This window comes from Mastigoproctus giganteus, chromosome 7, assembly GCF_048544385.1.
Source record: "Mastigoproctus giganteus isolate SK-2022 chromosome 7, ASM4854438v1, whole genome shotgun sequence".
Lineage (NCBI taxonomy): Eukaryota > Metazoa > Arthropoda > Arachnida > Uropygi > Thelyphonidae > Mastigoproctus > Mastigoproctus giganteus.
The window spans coordinates 205771201-205794880 of record NC_143581.1 but is presented as its reverse complement, the minus strand read 5'-3'; the positions used below and the strand labels follow the sequence as shown (position 1 = coordinate 205794880).

General features: G+C 37.7%; 1 long non-coding RNA gene across 1 annotated transcript in view; it reads left to right on the top strand.

Moving 5' to 3' along the window:
• The window catches only part of LOC150083613 (uncharacterized), a 73791-nt gene extending 52041 nt beyond the window's left edge, over positions 1-21750 (top strand). The window contains exons 2-3 of the long non-coding RNA XR_016547182.1: positions 753-897; positions 21648-21750. This is a non-coding gene — a long non-coding RNA (uncharacterized LOC150083613). The remainder of the gene's footprint in view (positions 1-752; positions 898-21647) is intronic.
• The last annotated feature ends 1930 nt before the right edge of the window (positions 21751-23680 follow it).

The window sequence follows — 23680 nt, the reverse complement described above, 5'->3', positions numbered from 1 at the left end:
TTTTTTAAGTGTAGGGAACAGAAAAAATTAGAGGAGCCATGTTTGGTGAATATGTAGGCTGTTTCACTCATGGAATACTTTTGAATACTGTTCTGCTTCTGCAGTTCTGTCAACAGTCAAGAAACAAACTGGGTTACAATATACCTCTTTCCCCATCTTCAGCTGAAATGGCCTGAGATAAGAAATGCCTATTCCTATCAGCCATTTCACAAATAGCCACTCTTTTAGTAGTTTGCATTAAATTATGAACTTCAGCTTCTGGTTCATTGTTTCTTCCTCATAAAGTTACCAGAGTGCTTAATGTATTTGAACAGACATTCTTTTCCCTTTACAATGGAACCCTCAAAAACTTATGCATTCCTCATATCTCCAAATGCTGGGTGATGAGTTAAAATGATAAGTTTTGATTCTTGTCTTTCTGATTTTCAAGCTAAATTTAATGGGAACATAATTTATATTTTCAGACATAGTTAATTTCAAAGTATAGCAATAACCCATGCTTCTACATGCAGCAGCACGTCAGCCAGTATTCATTGAAACAATCTTCTCTGGCTGCACAATTTATTGGAGATATGCATTCCATCTTGATACCTTTTAAGTGCTCTTATTTGATACATTATACAATATTAATTAACCATCAGACTGATAATTTTAATTGTATCAGGCAATTCTTATGTTGCACTTTTTGAGTATTTGATAATAATAATTATGCTATTCATAGCAGTTAATAATGAAAGAATATTATTTTACAGACAGATACAGTAAAGAAAAGATTTTATATGGTAACCAGCCAGTGCATACTATATGCTGTAATTGTCAACTTTCCATAAAGACAGAAATTAAATATGTAATTGGAATCTTTGCCTGGGTCATGTGTATCAGCACCCTCCTAGTTTGGTAATTACTTGACTTATTGTTATGTATCCTAAGTTATTTCTAATGATGAAAATTAATTTTTTTTTTTTATTTTTGCACCTGATTTTTCTTTATGTTAATTTTATTACTATATATATATATAGCTCTCTAGAAATGGAATGAATTAAAATTAACAAGAATTTTTGATAAAAAATTGACAAAAAAACAATAACCAAATGAAAAAAAATAAGCTAATAGTGATTGATTCTGATTTTGGATATTAGTATATTAGTGTTATAAAACAGTCAAATTATCAGTATAATTAAATGATCTGATATACAGATGACTACACACAACTTTTAATACTGATTATCTATTAACATGAATAATCTGTGCCTGTTAAAAATTCATCCATTCATTTATCTTAATTTTTCCAGTTCATTAAAGAGAATCATTCTTATCAGTATGACTATTCTTCAATTGAAATTCAGTTAAGATGTGCTATTCCTTTTAAATATTTACAAAAAAAAAGTAACTAGCCCAGGAGAAAAAGTATTACCATTAGTTGAGGCATATGGTGCAAGAAACCAAGCTTATACAGCATCAGCCAAAAAAAACCCTTCCCATTTCACTCATTCAGTCACTCCAAATGTGTGTCTCGTTCAGCTTTCAATTTATTTAAGCTATCAACTTCCATAACAACAGATGGAAGTCTGTTCCAGCAACCAACTGTCTGCAAGCTAAAGGCAAACTTCCACACATTTATTTTACAACTGTCTTTCCTCAATTTGAATCTATGCCCCCTCAGATTCTTAATCTGAGCAAGTGTAATATCCCATCAGCATTGAGCCTGCTCAAACCATTCAAGGCCTTATACACCTCGATCAGATCACCTCACAGGTGCCTAGTCTCCAGATGCTGCAACTTTCAGAACTTAAGCTTTTGTTCATAAGTGCACCCCTTTGTCCCTCTCACCGATCTTGTTGCCCTTCTCTGTACTCGTTTTAGCAACTACATCTTTCCTAAAATGAGGCCTACAGACCTGTATACAGTACTCAAGGTGTGGCCTGATCATTGCCTTATACAGAGGGATAATCACCTCCATGTCTCTGCTAAAAAAATTCCTATATATCATTGACAACACTCCATGACCTGCTCTGGCAGCTCATTTGCACTGCTCAGAGAACTTCATATCTGACTGCACAATTACTCCCAGGTCTTTTTCATTCTCCACTTTCCTGAGTGTAGTACCACACAGTTGGTACATTTCTCTTGGGTTACTGCTACCCATATGGAGTAGTTTGCATGCATTTGTCAATGTTCAACTTCAGTTGCCACTTCTCAGCCTATCTGCCTAACTTTTCTAGATCCTGTTGTAGTAGCATACTGACTTTACCATCATTAACAACCCTGCCAATCTTTATATTGTCTGCAGACTTGGACAATAAGCCTTATATACCTTCATCGATATCATTGATAAATACACAAAACAACAATGGGCCCAGCACTGAACCGTGGGCGACTCAGCTAATACATTAGTCCACGTAGGGCATTGTCCGTTTATAACCACTCTCTGCCTTCTCCCACTCAACCATCCCTTTATCCATTGCAGTAAATTGACCTTAATGCATATACCGCTCAAATTTGCACAGCAGTCTTCCATGTGCAACAGTATCAAAAGCTTTTCTGAAATCAAAGTATATGATATCAAAATTATTTTTTGCATCCAGTTCCTTTGTGACCACATTGTAGTTTCCAATCAAATTGGTAGACAAGACTTCCCCTTTACAAACCCATGCTGTGTCTGAACTATTACTGCTGTCTTGTCTAGGTGATCCTGTATCACCACCTTAACTAGTGACTTCATTATTTTCCCCAGTTAAACTAACAGGTCTATAATTATTTGTGTCATCCTTTGAACCCCCATTGTGAATTGGGGATACATTTGCACATCTACAGTCCATGAGGACCTCCCCTGATTCTAAGAATGATCTCATAATTATGGCTAAGGGTTTGCTTACTTCCCTTGCTGCCTCCTTCATTATAACTGGAGAGATTCCATATGCCCCAGGTGCCTTTTTTATGTTTAACTTCTACAATTTTTTCTGCACTTTGCTCTCAGTTATTACAAAATCACTTATCTCACCTTCCTTCTAGAGTTTACACAAGTGAAGAACTCTTTGTTGTTTTTCTTCGCATCCTTTGCCAAAGATTTCTCATAATCTGCCTTCGCTTCCTTAACCTCCTTTGTGACTTGGTTAGAGACCAGCTTATATCCATCATAGGCTTACATGTCATGTGATAATTTATATGCATCCCATGCATTTTTCTTTTCTGCCACAAGCCTCATTAATTCATCCGACATCCATTTAAGCCTGAACCTTGAACAGTATTTCTTAGTTGGTATGAAATGCCTAGTAGTCTCCAAGATTAAGCCCCTGAAGGCTTTGCATTTAGAATTCACCGTTGGTACCAACATCAGTTGCTCCCACTGTATATCATTTAAAAACTGACTGAGACCACTGTAGTCACCTTTACAAAAAAAAACCCTTCCCTTTACTATTGATGGTAGTTACATCTTTAAGTAAATCCCACATCAGTACACTGTGATCACTGTCACCTAGTGGTTCCTTTCTGCAAATTCTTAATGCATGAATAATCACTGCTGATAATCAGATCAAGGGTATTGCTCCCTCTGGTTGTACCTTGAAATGTTGCTGTAGAAAACAATCCTACAACAAATCCACAAAAGTCTTGCTATCATGTGAGTGACCAACCCACAAATTCCAGTCAATATCTGAAAAATGAAAATTCCCTATTACAAGACATTCTGATTTACTGGCCCCTTCTATATCTCTGCAAAATTGCTCATTATACTCATCGGAGTCATTAGGCCTATAACATATTCCTACTCTTATTTCCCCTTTCACAGTGTTTATGTCACACCTAACAGACTCAACATTGCATTGTCCACCTGTGTCAACTGGATGCTCTTCCTTAGAATTGTGTTTCTTAATTGAAACACATGAGAGCCTTGTTGATCAATTCGCCCCTGGAAAGATTGTGCAGGGCTCAACGGGTAGAATTTTTCTTAGCCTGGTCTGTGCTTGTTAACAGGGGAGACTGCTTCTACAGGGATGGGATACACTTAAATAGAAAGGGTGCAAGAATATTTGCTGATGCTATCGAGGCAGTGTTAGGTGGGCCGGAAAACTGCTAGCTTGCGGGGGGAGACAAAGACTAATAGATTAACAGTAGCCACTGGCAGAGGTGAAAGAGATTCTTGCACTGCTTCTATTGGAATGAGCAGAAGCCTGAAAAACAAGATGCAGGATATTTCAGAGACTGCTGGGGATCATTGCAGTACAAGTAAACACATGGGTTGTGTTAGGGTAGCTACTAATAGAAACAGGTGCATTTATACTTGCGTTTACACCAATGCTAGGAGTTTAGTAAATAAATTTGATGAATTTGAGGTATTGCTCAAAACATCAAAGGCAGATATTGTTGGGATTTCAGAGACGTGGTATCACACAGATATAAGGAATGCAGAACACTGGAATTTGGGGAGTACAACGTCTACAGAAATGATAGGAAGGGAGGAGGGGTTATGCTATTAGTTAAGAAACACATAAAATCCAAGGAAGTGAAGCCAGTGGACATCGCTGGACAGTGCAGTGTCGAGTCAGTTTGTGTGACATAAGCATTGGGAGATCAAAATTGAGAGTAGGAGTGTGTGTGCTATAGGACTAATGACTCTGACGAGTATAATAAGAAACTGTACAGGGAAATAGTGGGCCAGTAAATCAGAGAGTCTTATAATGGGAGATTTTAATATCCAGATATTGACAGGAATTTGGGGGCTGGTCACTCACACACTAGCAAGGCTTTTGTGGATTTATTGGATGATTGTTTTCTACATCAGCATGTTCAGGAGGCAACTAGAGGGAGTAATACTCTTGATTTGATTATTAGTAGTGATTCTTCATGCATTAAGAATCTGCAGATAAATGAACCACTAGGTGGCAGCGATCACAGTGTGCTGAAGTGGGATTTACTCAAAGAGGTAACTACCATTAGGGGTAAAGGGAAGGGTTATTGATTTCATACAGGCGACTATGATGGACTGAGACAGTATTTAAATTCTATGCAGTGGGACCAACTGATGATGTTACCAACAGCAAATTCAAAATGGGAAGCATTCAAAGAACTTATCTTGGAAGCTACTAGGCTTTACATACCAACTAAGAAATATTGTTCAAGGTTTAGGCCTAAATGGATGTCAGATGAACTAATGATACATATGGCAGAGAAGAAAAATGCATGGGATACATACAAATTAACATGTGACACAAAAGCCTGTGATAGATACAAGTTGATCTGTAACCAAGTTACAAAGGTTTGGTTTGGTTTTTTTTTTTAGGAGCATTAGCAACTAAGGCCATATTGCTCCGGGATATGCGGTGGTCATTCCCTGACCTTTCCGCGTCCTTCGTATTTGGTGGCAGTTACAAAGGAGGTTAGGCAGGCGAAGACAGATTACGAGAAATCTTTGGCAAGGGATGTAAAGAAAAACAGCAAAGAGTTCTTTACTTATGTAAACTCTAGAAGGAAGGGGATGAATCAGATTGGTCCACTTGATATCGATGGATCAACTGTTGATGATCCTGGTCAGGTAGCTAACAAACTAAATGAATATTTTGGATCGACATTCACACATGAGGAGTTAATCAGCGAGGGGAATGCCAGAGGTGTATTCAACTCTGGCAGTAAACTAGAGAATCTTGTAATAATTCAAAGTAAAGTGGAGGAGAAATTGTTGAAGATAAACACAAGAAAGGCACCTGGGGTGGATGGGATCTATCCAGTTATATTAAAAGAGGCAGCAAAGGAAGTAAGCAAACCCTTAGCCATAATTATGAGAGCTTCCTTGGACTCAGGGGAGGTACCCACAGACTGGAGATGTGCAAATGTGACTCCAATTCACAAAGGAGGATCAAAGACTGACACAAGTAATTATAGACCTGTGAGTTTAACTTCTGTTCCAGGAAAATTAATGGAGGCACTGGTTAAAGAAGCACTGCAGGATCATCTAGACAAGACTTCAGTTATAGCTCGGACACAGCATGGTTTTGTTAAGGGGAAACCTTGCCAGACCAATTTGACTGGATACTATGATGCAGTCACAAAAGAACTGGATGCAGTGAATAACTTTGATATTATATACTTCGATCTTAGAAAGTCTTTTGATACTGTTTCACAGCACATGAAAGACTGCTGCACAAATTGGAGCAGTGTGGCATTGGAGGCAAATTGCTGCTATGGATAAAGGGGTGGTGAGGGGTAGAAGACAAAGAGTGGTAATCAATGGACACTGCTCGTCGTGGACTAATGTTATTAGTGGAGTCCCTCAGGGTTCAGTTTTGGGTCCATTATTGTTCTCTGTATTTATAAATGATATTGATGATGGTATATCAAGCTTAATGTCCAAGTTTGCAGACGATATGAAGGTTGGCAGGGTTGTCAAGAACACTACTGACTCTATGCTGCTGCAACAGGATCTGGAAAGGTTGAGCAGATGGGCTGAGAGGTGGCAAATGAAGTTTAACATTGGCAAATGTAAAGTACTACATATGGGAAAGAGCAACCCCACAGCAATGTATGATCTCTGTGGTACTACACTGACAGAGGTAGAGAATGAAAGGGACCTGGGGGTGGTTGTGCAGGCAGATATGAAGTTTTCTGAGCAGTGCAGATGGGCTCCAAGAGTAGCTCATGGTGTATTGTCAATGATATATAGGAATTTTTCTAGCAGGGATAAGGAGGTGATTATTCCCTTGTATAAGGCAATGGTCAGGCCACACCTTGAGTATTGTATACAGGTCTGGAGGCCTCATTTCAAGAAGAATGTAGAGCTGCTGGAACGAGTACAGAGAAGGGCAACAACATTCACATTCACATAGAAGGGCAACAAGATTAGTGAATGGAACAAAGGGGTGCTCTTACGAAGAAAGGCTTAAGTTTTGCAAATTACAGTGTCTGGAGACTAGGCACCAGCGAGGTGATCTGATAGAGGTGTATAAAGCCTTGAATGGTTTGAGCATGCTCAATGCTGATGGGATTCTTCCCTAAGGGAAATTCTCAATTTGAATTTCCCTAAATTCAAATTGAGAAAAGACGTAGGATAGATGTGCAGAAATTTGCCTTTAGCCAGCAGGTGGTTGGTTGGTGGAACAGACTTCCATCCCTTGTTGTAGAAGTTGATAGCCTAAATAAGTTAAGGCTCAGCCGGACAGGTATTTCGAATTAACAGAGGGGTGAAGTGGAAGTGGTTTTTTTTTTTTTTTGGCTGATGCTGCATAAGCTTGCTTTCTTGCATCAAATGCCTCTACTAATTCTAAACTAACAGCATAACTCCTCCTTCCTTCCTACCCTTTCTGTACACATTGTACTCCTCAAATTCCAGTTTTTCACTGCTTGTGTCTGTGTGTTTTTTCTTTCTTTTTTTTTTTTTTTTTTTTTATGGGAACCCCAAACACGAGAGGTATTAGAACCTATAGTACTTAGTACCGTGCTTGGGTTGGAGGTTGAGAAGATGAAAGAAGATATTTGTTGACATTAGACTAACTTCTGTAGTCTATAATTTTCAGGAAATACGTATGAAGGAAGGTTGTTCCATCATCATCATCAGACATTTTCAATCCACTGCAGGATGAAGGCCTCTCCAGCATCTTTCCAGTTCCTTCTGTTTTGAGCACTGGCTATCCATTTACTACCCAAAAACTCATGAATTTCATCTATCCATCTCCGCCTTTTTTTCTTCCAGGTTTTCTTCTAGCTCCTCTTGGGTACCATTCTGTTATTTTCTTAGTCCATCTGTCGTCATGTCTTCGAGCTATGTGTCCTGCCCAAGACCATTTTATTTCTTTAGTTTTGATAAGAATGTCCTTTACTTGAGTTTGCTGCCTAATCCGTGTGTTTCTCTTCTTATCTAACAGTCTGATTCCCGATATAATTCTTTCCATTCTTTGCTGTGTAGTTTTCATCTTCTCTTCCATTCTTTTTGTGAGTGCCCAAGTTTCACTTCCATAAGTCATGGTGGGGAGTATACATTGGTTCATTATTTTACGTTTCAGACAAACTTGGATATTGCTCTTCGGTATGTGACTATATTTCTTAAATGCTATCCATCCAAATTTTATTCTTCTCTTGACTTCCAGCCATTTATCATTATTACAGCTAATAACTTGTCCCAGATAAGTATATGACTCCACCTTTTCAATTACTGCTCCTTCGATCATTATTTCCCTTTCTGTGGCATACTTGTTCATCATTACTTTTGTTTTAGCCATATTCATATTTAGTCCAAAATCCTCACTAACTGTGCATAACTGATTAAGATTTTCCTCTAATTCTTTGGGATTGCGGCTTATGACCACAATGTCATCTGCAAATCGTAAATGGTTTAGGTACTCTCCGTTCACATTGACTCCTTTCTTCGACCAGTCTAATCTTCTGAAAGCTTCCTCAAGGGCAGCAGTAAATAGCTTCGGAGATATTGTGTCTCCTTGTCGAACTCCTTTCTCGATTTTAAATTTCCTACTGTCTTTGTCTAGTCTGATAAAGGAGGTAGCACTCTCATATATTTTCTTCAAAATCATAATATATGGGGTATCTATGCCTTGTCTTTCCTGTGCCCGAAACATTGGCTTATGCTGTATGGAGTCAAATGGCTTTTCATAATCCACAAATGCCAGGCATAATGGTGTTTTATATTCATTTGATTTCTCCATTAGCTGTGATATTACGTGAAGGTGATCCATAGTTGAGAATCCTGTCCTAAAGCCAGCTTGCTCTTTCGGTTGATTCTCATCAAGTATTCTTTCTAATCTGTTAGTAATGACCTTTGTGAACAACTTGTAGATGTGGGATAATAAGCTAATTGGTCTATAATTTCCAATTTCTGATTTATCTCCTTTCTTATGCAGCAAAACTATGATTGCATTATTCCACTGCTTAAGCATCACACCTTTTCTAATGCACTTTGTGAAGAGCCTTGCCATTTTTTGTGGCAAAGAACAACCTAGAAGGTTGTTCCAGGAAGCGGCAATTGAATAATTAAACAAGGAAGATGAAAACTTGGTTCTGTGAGTTTAAAGTTGGACAGTAAACCAAGCACGGTACTAAGTACTATAGCTTCTAATACCTCTCGTGTTTAGGGTTCACAGAAAAAAAAAAAAAGAGTAAATGGATGTTGGCTGGTGGCAGCACGTGTTCGGACTATTTTGAAAGAGAGAGCAGGAATTATAGAAGACAATTCAGAAGAACAGTGCCCATGGAAGTATCTGTAGAAAAGGAATGCAGCAGAAACAGTACGTCTATGAGACAGATGCAGAGGAAGCAATGTTTGTAATGTGCTTTTGCCAGGAGAGATATAACCCTAGGAACAGAAGAATCCTTTTTGCGAGATATAATACAAGACTGAGTTTTAGAAGCATTGAAATCAACTAAGTTGTCTTTGCCCCACTGGAGAATTACCTAGAGATCGGAGAATTACATGAGTTGGAAGCAGATTTTTGAGAAGTTGAGAAGCTGATTGAGCAGGGCAAGGTTTTTCAAAATGGAAAGTGCAAAGTAGTGTGCTATCATTGGCAAAACTGTGGATAGGATTTCAAGTCAATGGAAGAAGGTCATTAATATACAAGAGAAAAAGAGTGGGGGAAAGAACTGAACCTTGGGGGACACCAGAATTAGTGGAGAAGTTAGAAGACAGAGAGCCATCTACCATCACCTCAGTGAGCGATCAGAGAGAAAACTGGATAATCAATTAAAAAAAACAGTTGGCAAACCATAAGATGGAAGCTTGTTTAGAAGACTCTTATGCCAAACACGATCAAAAAGCCATTGAGATGTCAAGAGCAACTGCTTGTGTTTCACCAAACTTTTCCATTGAATTTGTCCATAAATGGGTAACATAAGCCAGAATATCAATAGTGGATTGACACTGACGGAATCCATACTGGTGATAGTTGATCAGACGGAAGATTTCTAGGTAGTTTCAGAGTTGGCAGTTAATTGATTTCTCCATTATTTTAGAAAGAGTAGAAGTAATTGCAATGGAACGATAATTGGATGGGAGGGACTTGTCACCCTTTTTAGGAACTGGCTGGATATGAGCAAATTTCGAAGCAGCAAGAAAAACACTTTTGGAATAAGAAAGTGAAAAAATGTGGCAAAGAACAGGAGTAAGTTCAGGAGCACAGGTTTTAAGAACAAATGGAGAAATACCATCAGGACCTGGAGCTTTCTTAGCATCAAGATTAGTCAAAATCCTTCTGACATCCTTTTGATAGAAGAAGGAATTGAATGGAGTGTGTTTGGGAATGGTTGGATGTGTTTTACCAAAATCATTAATACACGAGTTGGAAGAAAAATAGGATGCTATCAGGTCAGCTTTATCCTTGGCTGAAGTGACAACAGAACCATGTGGTTTTGACAGAGATGGGCAAAAGTTGCGGCCGATAGCTTTGGGAAGAGACCAGAATGCTCGGCTACCATTAGGGCAAGAAGCAAGTTTTCTACTCTTAGTCTGTTCAAAATCTATTTTGGACTGATTAATGACTGCTTTACAATTGTTGCAAGCTTTGGTGTAGGCAGAAAATGAAACTGAAGAATTGGAAACAAGCCAATTACGATATGAAACGTTCTTCTCTTGAACAGTCTTGGCAAATTTATTGGAAAATCAAGGTTTAGATAAAGGATAAGATTTTAAAGTGGAGTGTGGAATAAAGGATTCCATTCCTACAAGAATAATGTCACTGACACGATCAGAGCAAATGCTGACATCAGAAGATTTGAAACAGTAGTCCGATCAAGGAAAAGAAATCTCGCAGGTCATCCCATTTTGCATTCTTGTAATGCCATACAATACGAAATTCCGAATAGCTATGAGATAAAGGCTCCATTGGAGAAGAGACAATCACAAAGTTGTGATCTGAGGTACCTAAAGGACCACTCACTTCGACCGTGTACTTACAAGGGTTGTTTGTGAGTAAAAGATCAAGCATGTTGGCTGTATTGTTAGGATTGTCTGGTATTCTTGTATGTAAATGTACAATCTGTGCAATGTCATTAGAAATTACAAAAGCCTCAGCATCACAACCAGCTGGGTCGGTGTGACTATAAAACGGAAGCCAGCTGGAGTTGTGAACATTAAAATCTCCAAGGAAAATTACCTCACTGTTAGGAAAGTTGGACTGGAGAAAGTCAAGTTGCAAAGAGAGGAAGTCAAAGAGCTCTAAGTGATTAGTGGAGTTGGGAGAACGGTAGAGACTCTCTCTACTCACTCTCTCTCCATTCACTATCTGGCAGAGTAGAGGTAGCAAGATTATACACTAGCTGATCTGGAAGCCTCCTAAAGAGTTACCAATAGGTTCGGTCCAGTGTACTAACTATCGGCCGACCTGTGAACACCGTTTTAGAGCCTGTACCCTCGAAATGTAAGGAAGATTGGATCTCATCATGATGTTCATCATAACCTCAAAAGTCGTCAGTCATACTGCATGACTTTTGAGATGGGGAAGGGTTGACCGGAACTTAGTTCTGGAGACTAAACATGGGTTTCACCACTTAAAGCCTTCAATAAGCAAAGTGGTGGTATTGCACCAGTTGATGAGAGTCATGTACCACCTAGTATTGCCTAGTAACACAGAGGGGCGGCATTCCTCCATGTGGTGTGGGTGCCACACCTTGACCCCTGCTTACGTTGGTTCATACTTGGGTGGTCACCCACAGTGTGCTTGTGCATGGAGATTATACCCAGAATTACTAACAGTCTCACCATTGTGAAGGTGCAAGCAGAGGATTTGGTTGTCACTGTCCGGACTTTGCTGAAATTGGGTCTACTTGACTTGAATGTCACCCGAATATCAGTTCCATCAGCGTTTTAGACTCCCAGGTAGCAAGTACAGCTTGTCTGGCATATCTGAGAGAATGTCTGTGACATCCTCAAGGACCGTGGTGTGACACCGTGTCTCTGATATCGAAACAGTATCTGCCTTTGATGCCATGATCAGCACTTCACATTCATCAATTTTTCTTACTATAGTTCCAGCATTAGTGTACATGCAAGGATACATGCACTTGTTCTTACTCTTAGTTACCTTAACACAGCCCATGTATTTACTTGTTCCGTGATGACCCCAGCAGCTCTTGAAATCCCTAGCAACCTGCTCTGTACGCTGTTGCTCATTACAATAGAAGCAGTGCAAGAATCATTTATGCTTCTGCCTGTGGCAACTGTTAATCTTTTATTCTGTGAATCCCCCCCCCACTAAGCTAGAATTTTTCCGACCCACCTAACACTGCCTCAATACCATCAGCAAATATTCTTGAACCCTTTCTATTTAAGTGTATCCCATCCTTGTGGAAGCAATCTCTCCTATTAGCAAGCACAGACCATGCTCAAAAAAATTCTACCCCATGAGCCTCGCACAATCCCTCCAGGGCCGAATTGATTGACAAGGCTCTCATCATATACTCCTTTTATTGGGTCTGGGGAGTATAGTTAATAAATTTTATGAGCTTGAAATGTTAGTCAAGACATCAAAGGCAGATATTCTTGGGATATCAGAGACATGGTGTCACACAGACATAAGCAGTGCAGAATTGGAATTTGGGGAGTACAATGCTTACAGAAAGAACAGACAGGACAGGAAGGGAGCATTAGCATTAGTAAAGCCACATGATTCAAGAAAGCAAGCTTATACAGCATCAGCTCTCCGGCATCAAATACCTGTCCAGCTCAGCCTTAAATTTATTTAGGCTATCAACTTCCACAACAAAGGATGGAAGACTGTTCCACCAATCAAATACCTACTGGCTAAAGGCAAACTTCCGCACTTCTATCCTACAATCATCTTTCCTCAATTTGAATTTATGCCCTCTCAGGTGATTAATCTGAGCAAGAATCCCATCAGCATTCATCATGCTCAAACCATTCAATTCTTTATACACCTCAATCAGATCAACTTGCAGGTGCCTAGTCTCCAGACACTGTAATTTGCAAAATTTAAGCCTTTCTTCCATTCACTAATCTTGTTGCCCTTCTCTGTACTCGTTCCAACAGCTCTACATCCTTCTTAAAGTGAGGCCTTCAGACCTGTATACAGTACTCTAGGTGTGGCCTGACCATTGCCTTATACAAGGGGATAATCACCTCCTTATCTAGAAAAATTCCTGTATATCATTGACAAGACACTATGAGCTACTCTTGCAGACTGTGTGCACTGCTCAGAAAACTTCATATCTGCCTGCACAATTACCCTCAGGTCCTTTTCATTCTCTACCACTGTCAGTGTAGTACCACAGAGTTGATATGTCACTCTGGGATACTGCTTCCCATATGTAGTACTTTGCATTTGTCAATGTTCAACTTTATTTGCCACCTCTCAGCCCATCTGCTCAACTTTTCTTGATCCTGTTGCAGCAGCATACTGTCATTAGTATCGTCAACAACCCTGCCAACCTTCGTATCATCTGCAAACTAGGACATTAAGCTTGATATACCATCATCAATATCATTTATAAATGCAGAAAACAACAATGGACCCATTATTGAACCCTGAGGGTCTCCACTAATAACATTAGTCCACGATGAGCAGGGTCCATTGATTACCACTCTGTGTCCTCTCTCACTCAACCATCCCTTTATCCATAGCAGCAATTTACCTTCAGTGCCACACTGCTCAATTTATTCAGCAGTCTTCCATGTGCAACAGTATCAAAAGCCTTTCAAAGCTCCAAATATATGATATCAAAGTTATTCCCTGCCTCCAATTCCTTTGTGACCACATCATAGTATTCAATCAGATTGTTGAGGCAAGACTTTCCCTTAACAAAACCATGCTGTGTCCGAGCTATAACTGAAGTCTTGTCTAGATGATCCTGCAATGCTTCTCTAACGAGTGCCTCCATTAATTTTCCTGTTGTTGTTGTTGTTGTTATTTGGTTTTTAGGAGCATTAGCAACTAAGGCCATATTGCTCCGGGATATGCGGTGGTCATTCCCTGAATGACCTTTCCGCATCCTCCGTGTTTGGTGGTGACGGGCTCGAACCCCGGTCTAATCAAGAAGCGTGTGCTACGCACTGCTGCTCCTTCCCACCTGGCTACGGAGGCGCCTAATTTTCCTGGAACAGAAGTTAAACTAACAGGTCTATAATTACTTGTCACCCTTTGATCCTCCTTTGAACCTTGAACATTTGCACATCTCCAGTCCATGGGTACCTCCCCTGAGTCCAAAGAAGCTCTCATAAGTATGGCTAAGGGTTTGCTTACTTCCTTTGCTGCCCCCTTTAATATAACTGGATAGATCCCATTCACCCCAGGTGCCTTTCTTGTGTTTATCTTCAACAATTTCTCCTCCACTTTACTCTCAGTTATTACAAGATTATCTAGCTTACTGACAGAGTTGAATACACCTCTGGCATTCCCCTCGCTGAATAACTCCTCATGTGTGAATGTTGATGCAAAATATTAATTTAGTTTGTTAGCTACCTGAGCAGGATCATCAACAGTTGAACCATCGATATCAAGTGGACCAATCTGATTCATCCCTTTCCTTCTAGAGTTTACATAGGTAAAGAACTCTGTTGTCTTTCTTTGCATCCTTTGCCAAGGATTTCTCATAATCTGTCTTTGCCTTCCTAATCTCCTTATGACTTGGTTACAGACCAATCTATATCTATCATAGGCTTCCATGTCACCCATTAATTTATGTATATCCCATGCATTTTTCTTCTCTGGCATATGTCTCATTAGTTCATCTGACATCCATTTAGGCCTAAACCCTGAACAATATTTCTTAGTTGGTATGTAAAGCCTAGTAGCTTCCAAGATAAATTCTTTGAATGCTTCCCATATAGAATTTAAATACTGTCTTAGACCACCGTTAATAGCCTTTACGAAAGCAAAAACCCTTTCCTTTACCCCTGATGGTAGTTACCTCTTTGAGTAAATCCCACTGCAGCAAACTGTGATCACTGCCACCTAGTGGTTCCTTTATCTGCAGATTCGTAATGCATGAAGACTCACTACTGATAATCAGATCAAGAGTATTACTCCCTCTAGTTGCCTCCCAAACCACAAATTCCAGCCAATATCTGGGAAATTAAAATTCCCCATTATAAGACTCTCTGATTTACTGGTCATCTCTATTTGCCTGTACAGTTTCTTATTATACTCATCAGAGTCATTAGGCCTCTAACACTACTACTTTCAATTTTCTCCCAATGCTTAGGTCACACCAAATCTCCCAATGCTTATGTCACACCAAACTGACTTGACACTGCACTGTCCCGCAATGTTGATTGGCTTCACTTCCATGGATTTTATGTTATTCTAATAGCATAACCCCTCTTCCCTTCCTATCCTTCCTGTACACATTGTACTCCCCAAATTCTAGTTCTGCATTCTTTATATCTGTGTGACATGATGTCTCTGATATCATGTCTACCATAATTCTTTTCACAGCAATGACATTTTGATCTTGAAGCTCTTGAGTTACTTTCTCGTCCGGTGACATTCAATAGATCCCAGCTGGATATAACATCCTTAGATGTATTTAAGGTTGCATGGGGAAAAACTTGTACTGGAATTCCAGCAAAGTTTGTAACTTTAACAGTTTCTCGGAATGTCTGCGGTTTATTGTTTTCACTAGCAAGTCCCCTGATTGTAGTCTCTTGACTGCTTTAGGAGATCTTGCCAGACTTTCCAGGTGTTTCTGGATAAGGAACAGAGACAGCTTACTGGGAGGCTGATCTGCAAGAGAGTGCATAATTAGAAATTCAGGAAGGTCTGTTGCTGAGGAACTGGTTTTAAACCTCTTCAGTTGCGACGTGTTATGTTCAATATTTAACTCTGGTTGGGAGCTTGTCAGCAGAGGCGGAAACACATTTTGTTCCATATTTGCTCCTTTTGGCACTTGGCAGATTAATTGTTCTGCCAAGGTTTCGAGCCCTGCCAATGGAGAAGCAGGAGCAGAGCCTGGTGTGACCAAACATAAAGTAGTGTTAGTAATAGAAATATGAAAAATAAAGAAAGGTGGCTTTACTTTCTTGCTGTGTCCATGTATTTTTGTAACAGCTGTTATAAAATAAATAAATTTCTTAAGGATAGGAAAATTAAAAGAATTATAAATTGCTTTTAGACAATCGCAGTTTAAGCACAGAGAAAATGCTCAATCACAATCACTTGGCACCCAGGGCCTAGTATAGATGAAAAATAAAAATAGAAACCATAATAATTATACCTCGAAAAATCCCCTATCCCCTTCTAATGTAACTTTGAACCTATCCACACAATTAAGACACTCACAAAGATTAGCCACCAAAACAGATGTCTAATCCCACAATATCCAAATGCCTATTCTCTTGCTGAATATCCTCACCCTCAGGTACTAACTACCTTGGCCCCAGGAGACCTTAACCAGAGTTTTGATTCAAAAAATCTTATTTTGAGAGTATGGTATACAAAATATAAATATAATTAATTGTAAACCACTGCTTTGGTATGCGAGGCTGATGGTCTCACAAGGACAGCATTACAGGAATGTCAAATTCATGGCTGTCTGTTTACTGAAGTTTAATTTTAATTTTATTAACTAAATTATTAACTGATACAAAAAATATTTAAACTGCTAAAATTAATCTTTACCAGCTGTTTATTGAGAGTAGCTATCTGTTGACTAATTCGGAATCTATTACACAAATAATTAATAAAGGCTAAATACAAAACAAACAGGTTAGTGCAAAAGCATCGTTATAGTTTGTAGTATGTTGGTGTAGTAAATTTTCTGTAGACTGAGGCTTTCAGCCCTAAATCCTTTTTAAAGGCTAAATATTAACAAGTAATTTACTAGTTCTGCTGTCTTTAACAGTTCCTGAAGAAGTGTGGTAGAGGAAGTACTACAAAATGTCTCAGAATTTTTATTTGACAGGTATGAAGGGAAACCAAGTCATCTGAACCTGAAAGAAATAGTCAAATTTCTGTACCTAAAAATGGTGATCATTCTCTACAATGCTGTGCTCCCCATTCTGGAGTTTGTGACTTCCTGAGCTGGTTATTTTATAGGATTAAGAATACTGAAGTAGTAGAAGCAGTACAAGGAAAATTTATAAGGCAACATCCTCACTACACGCCAATGGTTGTGGCAAGTGAGATGCCTTAAAAATTTTCATTGTATCAGCTGCAAACTAGCCACCACAATGTGCACACAATCTTGGTATTACAAATTCCTTGCAGATGTTTAATTCATGAATTCTTATTTCATATCCTCTGAACTGCAAACAGTTAACCACCGATTTTTGACAGATTATAACTGGACATTAGAAGAAATTACTTCAACAGGATGGACTGACAATGAGCATTTGGCCTCTGAGAATAGTCCTCCTCTGCTCTTTATACACCACATGTAGGAGTGCACCATTTGATACCTCTGAACTAATTCATTGAGTTAGTGTGGCAAGTTTCATGCATATAAGATATTGTGGTTTTGTGTGGTAGAGATTTAAGTGTGTTTTGCAGTGATTGTAGCCAAGTAAGATGGTGGATGTTAAGAAATAGTGAATTCATATCAAATTATGCCATAAACTTTGGAAAACAGATTAGGAGACTTATGAAATGCTTAAAAAAGTGTTTGGTGATGCTCTTATGAGAGAGCACAAACTTTTCATTGGTATTTGTGTTTCCAAGGCAGTCAAACTTTGGTTGAGAATTTTGAATGCTTGGGTTGTCCATCAAGTCAGACTGATGAAAATGTTGAAAAAGTGCATCAGGTCATCTATGAAAAAGATGGTATACAATTAAACGAGGTGTATTTCTGCAAAATTTATGCACCTTTGTTGAGTGATGAACACAACAGAACAGAACCAGCTTTCTGTGTGCAGTGACCTGCAAGCAGAGGCGAGAAAGGATAGAAACTTCCTTTCTATAGTCATAACAGGGGATGAAAGCTGAGTTTATGGTTATGACCAGTGGTGAGCTGTGAATATTTTAACAATGGGCTCGCAGTTTTTCCGAATTTTTACTGAGTAATTTGATCGATCACAGAAGTGACATCATCTGCGGTTTCCACCAGAGGCGCTTCCCACGCTCCCACTACTAGTAGTGTGATTAGTGCGCGTGATGCATTATTCATGACTGACTGGTATGATATCTCTAGTCAGGAGCGGATTCAGGAGGGTGGTGGACAGATGGTGATTGTTACCCCCTTAACCATGCTTATAATTGTATGTGTATAAGGTCTATCTAAAAAAAAAAAAAACTTAAAAACCTCGTCATCATGCCTCCCCTTACAATGATACCTCAATACGATAGTGCCTGGAGTTCTTTTTAGAATTTTTGAATAGTATGACGTCACAGTCATACTTCCTGAAGTTACCACTGCAGTAAGCATGATTGCAACAATAAAAGTATTTGTCATATGACTGCGAGAATACAAGTATTTGTGATATGACGGTAACAATATAAATATTTGCAAACAATTTCTTTTTTTTGTCTCACATTTTCATTACATTCCGTTGTTAGGTTCCCCTAACAGTTGCATATGTTATTTGAACTACAAGATCGTTATTCAATCAATGCTGTTTTCTAGAGACAATTAGATGCATACTTGCAATCACAAGCATACATCTCTTACTTTAGTTATCATAAATCCATTGTATCTTGTCTTCCAGAAATTATGAAAATTTGCAAATGTTCAATAAAATATTTACAATACAAAAGCTCTTTTATTTTGTAATCAATATGCAAACCCAGGGTCCTGAGCTGGATATCATCATCATCCTTCTCTTTCTTGGTGATCCCTTTCTACTCTCTCTCTCTCTCAGGGTAACTCAAATTTTTTTTTTTTTTGGCTGGTGCAGCATAAGCCTCAGGCTTCCTTGCACCACATAGCTAATAATACTAATACTAAATCAAAATACCTAAAAGAAACGCGAAGGATATTTCACATAAACCATCTATCGCGCGTGCTCTGCACACGCGCAACTTTTATTCATCTTTTTTTTTTTTTAACAACTCAGGAAATATAATGGATACATTTTAATATTGTGAATAAAAAATAACATGAAATATTTCCCATATCACAAATAACATAAAAACACTATCACAAAACATTCCACAATATAAAAAACATATATTACATAAAAAAAATTATTACACAAATATTCAAGAAAATTTATTCTAAAAATTGCCATATGCAATTTACTTCTTTATTAATATTTGTTGTCGATCTGCTTTGATCAATTGCTGAGCGATGATTACAGAGGAATGATTTGACAGAACGTTCTGGATCAAATTGAAGCAATGGTTTTCCATTTTAATCATAATAATCTGCAACGTGTTTAACTATCAACATTATTCATTCATTCACTCAATATTATTCATTACGCTGAAAGCTAACTCAGCTTCAGCACTGCTAATCGTAATGGTTTCAAAGATATTTCTGGCTTTCTTAATTGAAAAGGGAATTTCACTCGATTTTAAAGATAAACTGTCTTCGACAAAATCTCTAAATTCATTAATTTTTATTTCATATTTTATCAGAAAACTTATATTTCTTATTCGGTTTTCACCATCTGATCACCGAGACGAAAGTTCTTTCACATTCCACAATTTCGGGTAGCATATGTTTAAAATGTCTTTCAATTCCTCATCGTCAATGGAATCATTATTTAATTTAAAATCACTCTGTTGCATTAATAATATATCCTTTAAGAATAAAATAATGTATTTAATAACTTGTCACGAATAATTTTTTAAATGTGTTCTTACTTTCGAATTTGATTCCTTCAAATTCTTTCCACTTCAACATGCTCTCAATTTTAGTGTCATAATTTCTTTCGGAATTTTTCAAATTAGCAATAGCATTGATAGTTCAAATAATTAATTTATATGCTTTTACCGTAGTGATTCTGTAAAGCTTCTGAAAGGCAAGAGAGCTCCTGCGAGATGCCGATCATTAGTGCTAAATCGTTAAGAAATCCCACATTGAAAAGTCAATTTAATAATCCTGAAAATTTAATTTACGATTCAAAATGTTTGCACAAAGTAGAATAATTTCTTCAACCCACAATTGCCATCCGCAAGCTACAAGCTGCTCATCGTGGCCTGAACACATGACCGATTTTTATAGTTTCCACACCAAATTCTTTAGCAATCATCCTTAATTTGCACTGGTTTTTTGGAGTTTGGTGATATAATGCATACAGTTTTTTTTTAAAATTATTTCTATTATATTTTAGAACATTTTCTACACAGTGAAAGCCTCGACAATGTTTCAAAATCTGCTAACATTTCATCTTTGTAAAGTTTATGATATCTTAATTAACCCCCCCCCTCCTCACAATGCTATTCTCACTAGTTCTTTGAATACAGTGCAAAATGTCGAAATCACTCAGATATTCAGCTACTGTGACCATGTAAATGTAGATGGAGAAATTTACTGGAAGGCATGGATTACTCACTTCTCTGAAAAACGTAGGCCGTTTGTCGGAGTAAAGGGGAACCACAACACATGTTGACCACAGGCTATAATCCCTGTCTTCTTAATCCTCTGACTGGCTATGGAAAGCAGATTGACGAGAGCCCATGCGAGCCCACTATAGCTCACCACTGGTTATGACCCAGAAATGCAGCAGTCTTCCCATCTGAAATGTCCAGAGCATGCTGATTGTTTTATTCAATAATGAGGAAATTGTTCATCAGGAGTTCCTTCCACCAGGTCGAACTGTAAATCACCAGGTTATACATCTGAGTCTTGAGGCATTTGAAGATGTCAGGAGAAAACACTTTGACAACTGGTGCACTCAGGATTGGCTTCTGCATCACAACAGTGCACCAGTTCATATGGCTTTATCGACTCACCAGTTTTTGGCCAAGAACAAAATAAAAATGGTCCTAACCCTCCTGACCTGATACTCTGTGACTTCATCCTGTTTTCCAAAAGATTTAGATTTAAAAGATGAAGACTTATGAAAACTCAAAAGATTTAGATTTAAAAGATGAAGATTTGAAGACGTTTCAGATATTCAAACTGATTCACAGAAAGCATTGGATAGCACCACGAAACAGGGGGTACTGAGATGCTTCAAACAGTGGGATAGCTGAAATAAATATATAAACTCTAGAGCAGACTACTTCAAAAGAGACAATGCCAACATGTAACTAACATAAGTCTAAATTAATTTTATTGATCCAGTATGGAAACTTTTGGCTCACACTTCATATAAGACATAATAGTTATAAAATTACTATTATCAAAGCTATTATAATATCTTATGATACTTTTTGTTTAAACTAAAATGAAAATCACATTTATTATATATACTTATGTAAGGGCTTAACACTAAAGCTTTATAGCCCTTCACTTGCTTGGAAATATTTAACTTGATTCTACTCCTCAAAGAGAATATTATATTGAATCAAATAATGAGAATCAAGAAACTTCTCTACAGTTGTCTCACTGACACAGCTTAAGGATAGCAAGTCAAATAGTTCTTTAATGACTCTTTGTAAATGAAATCAGTTACTTTCATAATATGGCAGTGGCTATGAAGTAGGACACACTTTCTTAGTTGAAAATTTTTCAACTAAGAAAAATTTCAGATCTGCTGAAGCAACTATTTTTATTTTATAGATGGTATATATGAATGGTGGTTTGTGTTTAGCCTACCACAAATTATGCAAGCATGCATGTATATATTAATTTTCATATTTTTCATTTACTTCTAGCCTTCCATTTTTCTGGGTGCCTTTGGTAGTAAAATGTACTAAGGATATCAAACATACTTGTCCAAATTGTGGGGCACTGCTGTCAGTATCAAAAAAGCTATGAAACCCCTTTTAATCCATCAAGATTGTTTTTAAGAAAATCTAATTTCCTTGAAGATATTCTTCAGTTTTATTTTCTTGTTTTGCAGAACTCTGCTACAGATGAAGTATTAATATTTCAATTAAAATATTAAACAAAAATAAACAAGAAAAACCACCAGTAATAATAATAATAAAGAATGTTTTCATGGTATTAAACTTTTCAAGGTAATTTTCCCCTCAAATTGAAATGCAGTTACTCTTGTAGCATCTAACAAATGGCCACAACTGCTGGCATTTTATTTCTTAGACAGTGCAATCTCTGAAGAAAAGAAAAGATCAATCATAATCAGCCCTGTGGTGCTGGAGCTGCTGGTGCTTTGTGTCTCAGACTATTCCCGCATAATTTTCCCCTGTATTAGGTTTGGTTTCTTAAGTCCCAATTTCACCTCTATATATAATTTATATATGTATTTTTTCTTGTGTAAGTTACTTGGGTAAAAAGTTTTCGCACATAAAAAGTTCGTGATAAGGAATACACAGTGTATTATTATAATGTTTTCCCACTTAATGTTTTTTAAATATAGAAATTTTTCATGTTTATATTAAAAAATATTAAACAATATAAACATTTTGGTAATCGAACAAGTTAGTGCCAATCATTTATTTCATAGTACATCACTGAAGTACGTGAAATGGCATCATTTTTGATATATCTTGTATTGTGAATGCCTTCACAACGAGTTACCCTGATATTGCACTACTTCCAATAAGCAATGCTTTGGTAAGGGAGAAGACTAATGTTACATATTCTCGATGGATACCACCACCCTTGGGTGATTGTATCTGCCGAGAATCCAGTGGTGAAGTGTTACCTATTCAAGAATCCAGTGACGAAGCTTTGCTTATTCTAGGTAGTTCATTATCAGGGCAACTCGTTGTGAAGCCATTCACAACATAGGTGCCAGCATGGTGCAAGTGCACTACCTTTGGATTTTGAAGTAATACACAATTTTTAATATTTTCATTAAATTATTGAAACATTAAAACAATACAAATTCTTTCAAAATACAAGTACTTTCTCCCACTGTTAGACTGAAATTGAAGAATATTTGCAGAATAGATGTGTGGAAATTTGCTTTCTGCTAGTGGGTATAATACACAATTGATTGTTGGAATAAACCTCCATCTGGTGTTGTAGAAGTGGGCAGTTTGAATAATTTTAAGGAATTATTAGATAAATTATTAGAAAGGATGGACAAGTAATGTGGGAAGTGTTGTGTTTTTTTTATTTTTTTTGGCCAATACTGTATAAGTTTGCTTCCTTGCATTACTTGCCACTTTTAATACTCCAACTTCAAAACTAATGATTCAATCACTCATGATCTGATCAGGAGTAATTAATGCTTAAGTAATCACAATTGCTAGTGAAATTGGTACATCTTATGGTGCACACCAATCAATTTTAACACAGGATTTAGGAATACAATTCATTTCAGCTAAGTATTTTGCTCAAATCCTCACTGATGATTACAGAGTGCGGAGAGTTCTGGCATGCTAGAATTTTCATCAACATGCCACTGTTGACTCATTTTTTCCCTTCCATCGAATTATGCATCATGGGTGTATGTTTATGATCGAGAAACAAAGGCCCAATCCTCTCAAGGAAAAACTTATCTTTTTCATTTCCCAAGAAAATCTTGAAAATGTGAGGATTTGTGCTATCTATTTTTTTTTGATTCACAGGGGATTGTCCATTATGAATTGGTCCCACATGGTCAAAAAGTAACCAGGAATAGTAAGAAACAATTAAACAATTATAGGGAGATTGTGTGATGCTATTTGGAGAAAAACGGTTCCCTATCCAGTATAGTCTCTGGATTTAGCTCCCTGAGATTTCCTCCACCTAAGCTTAAAGTCCTCTTGAAAGGATTTGCAATGAATGAGGAAATTAT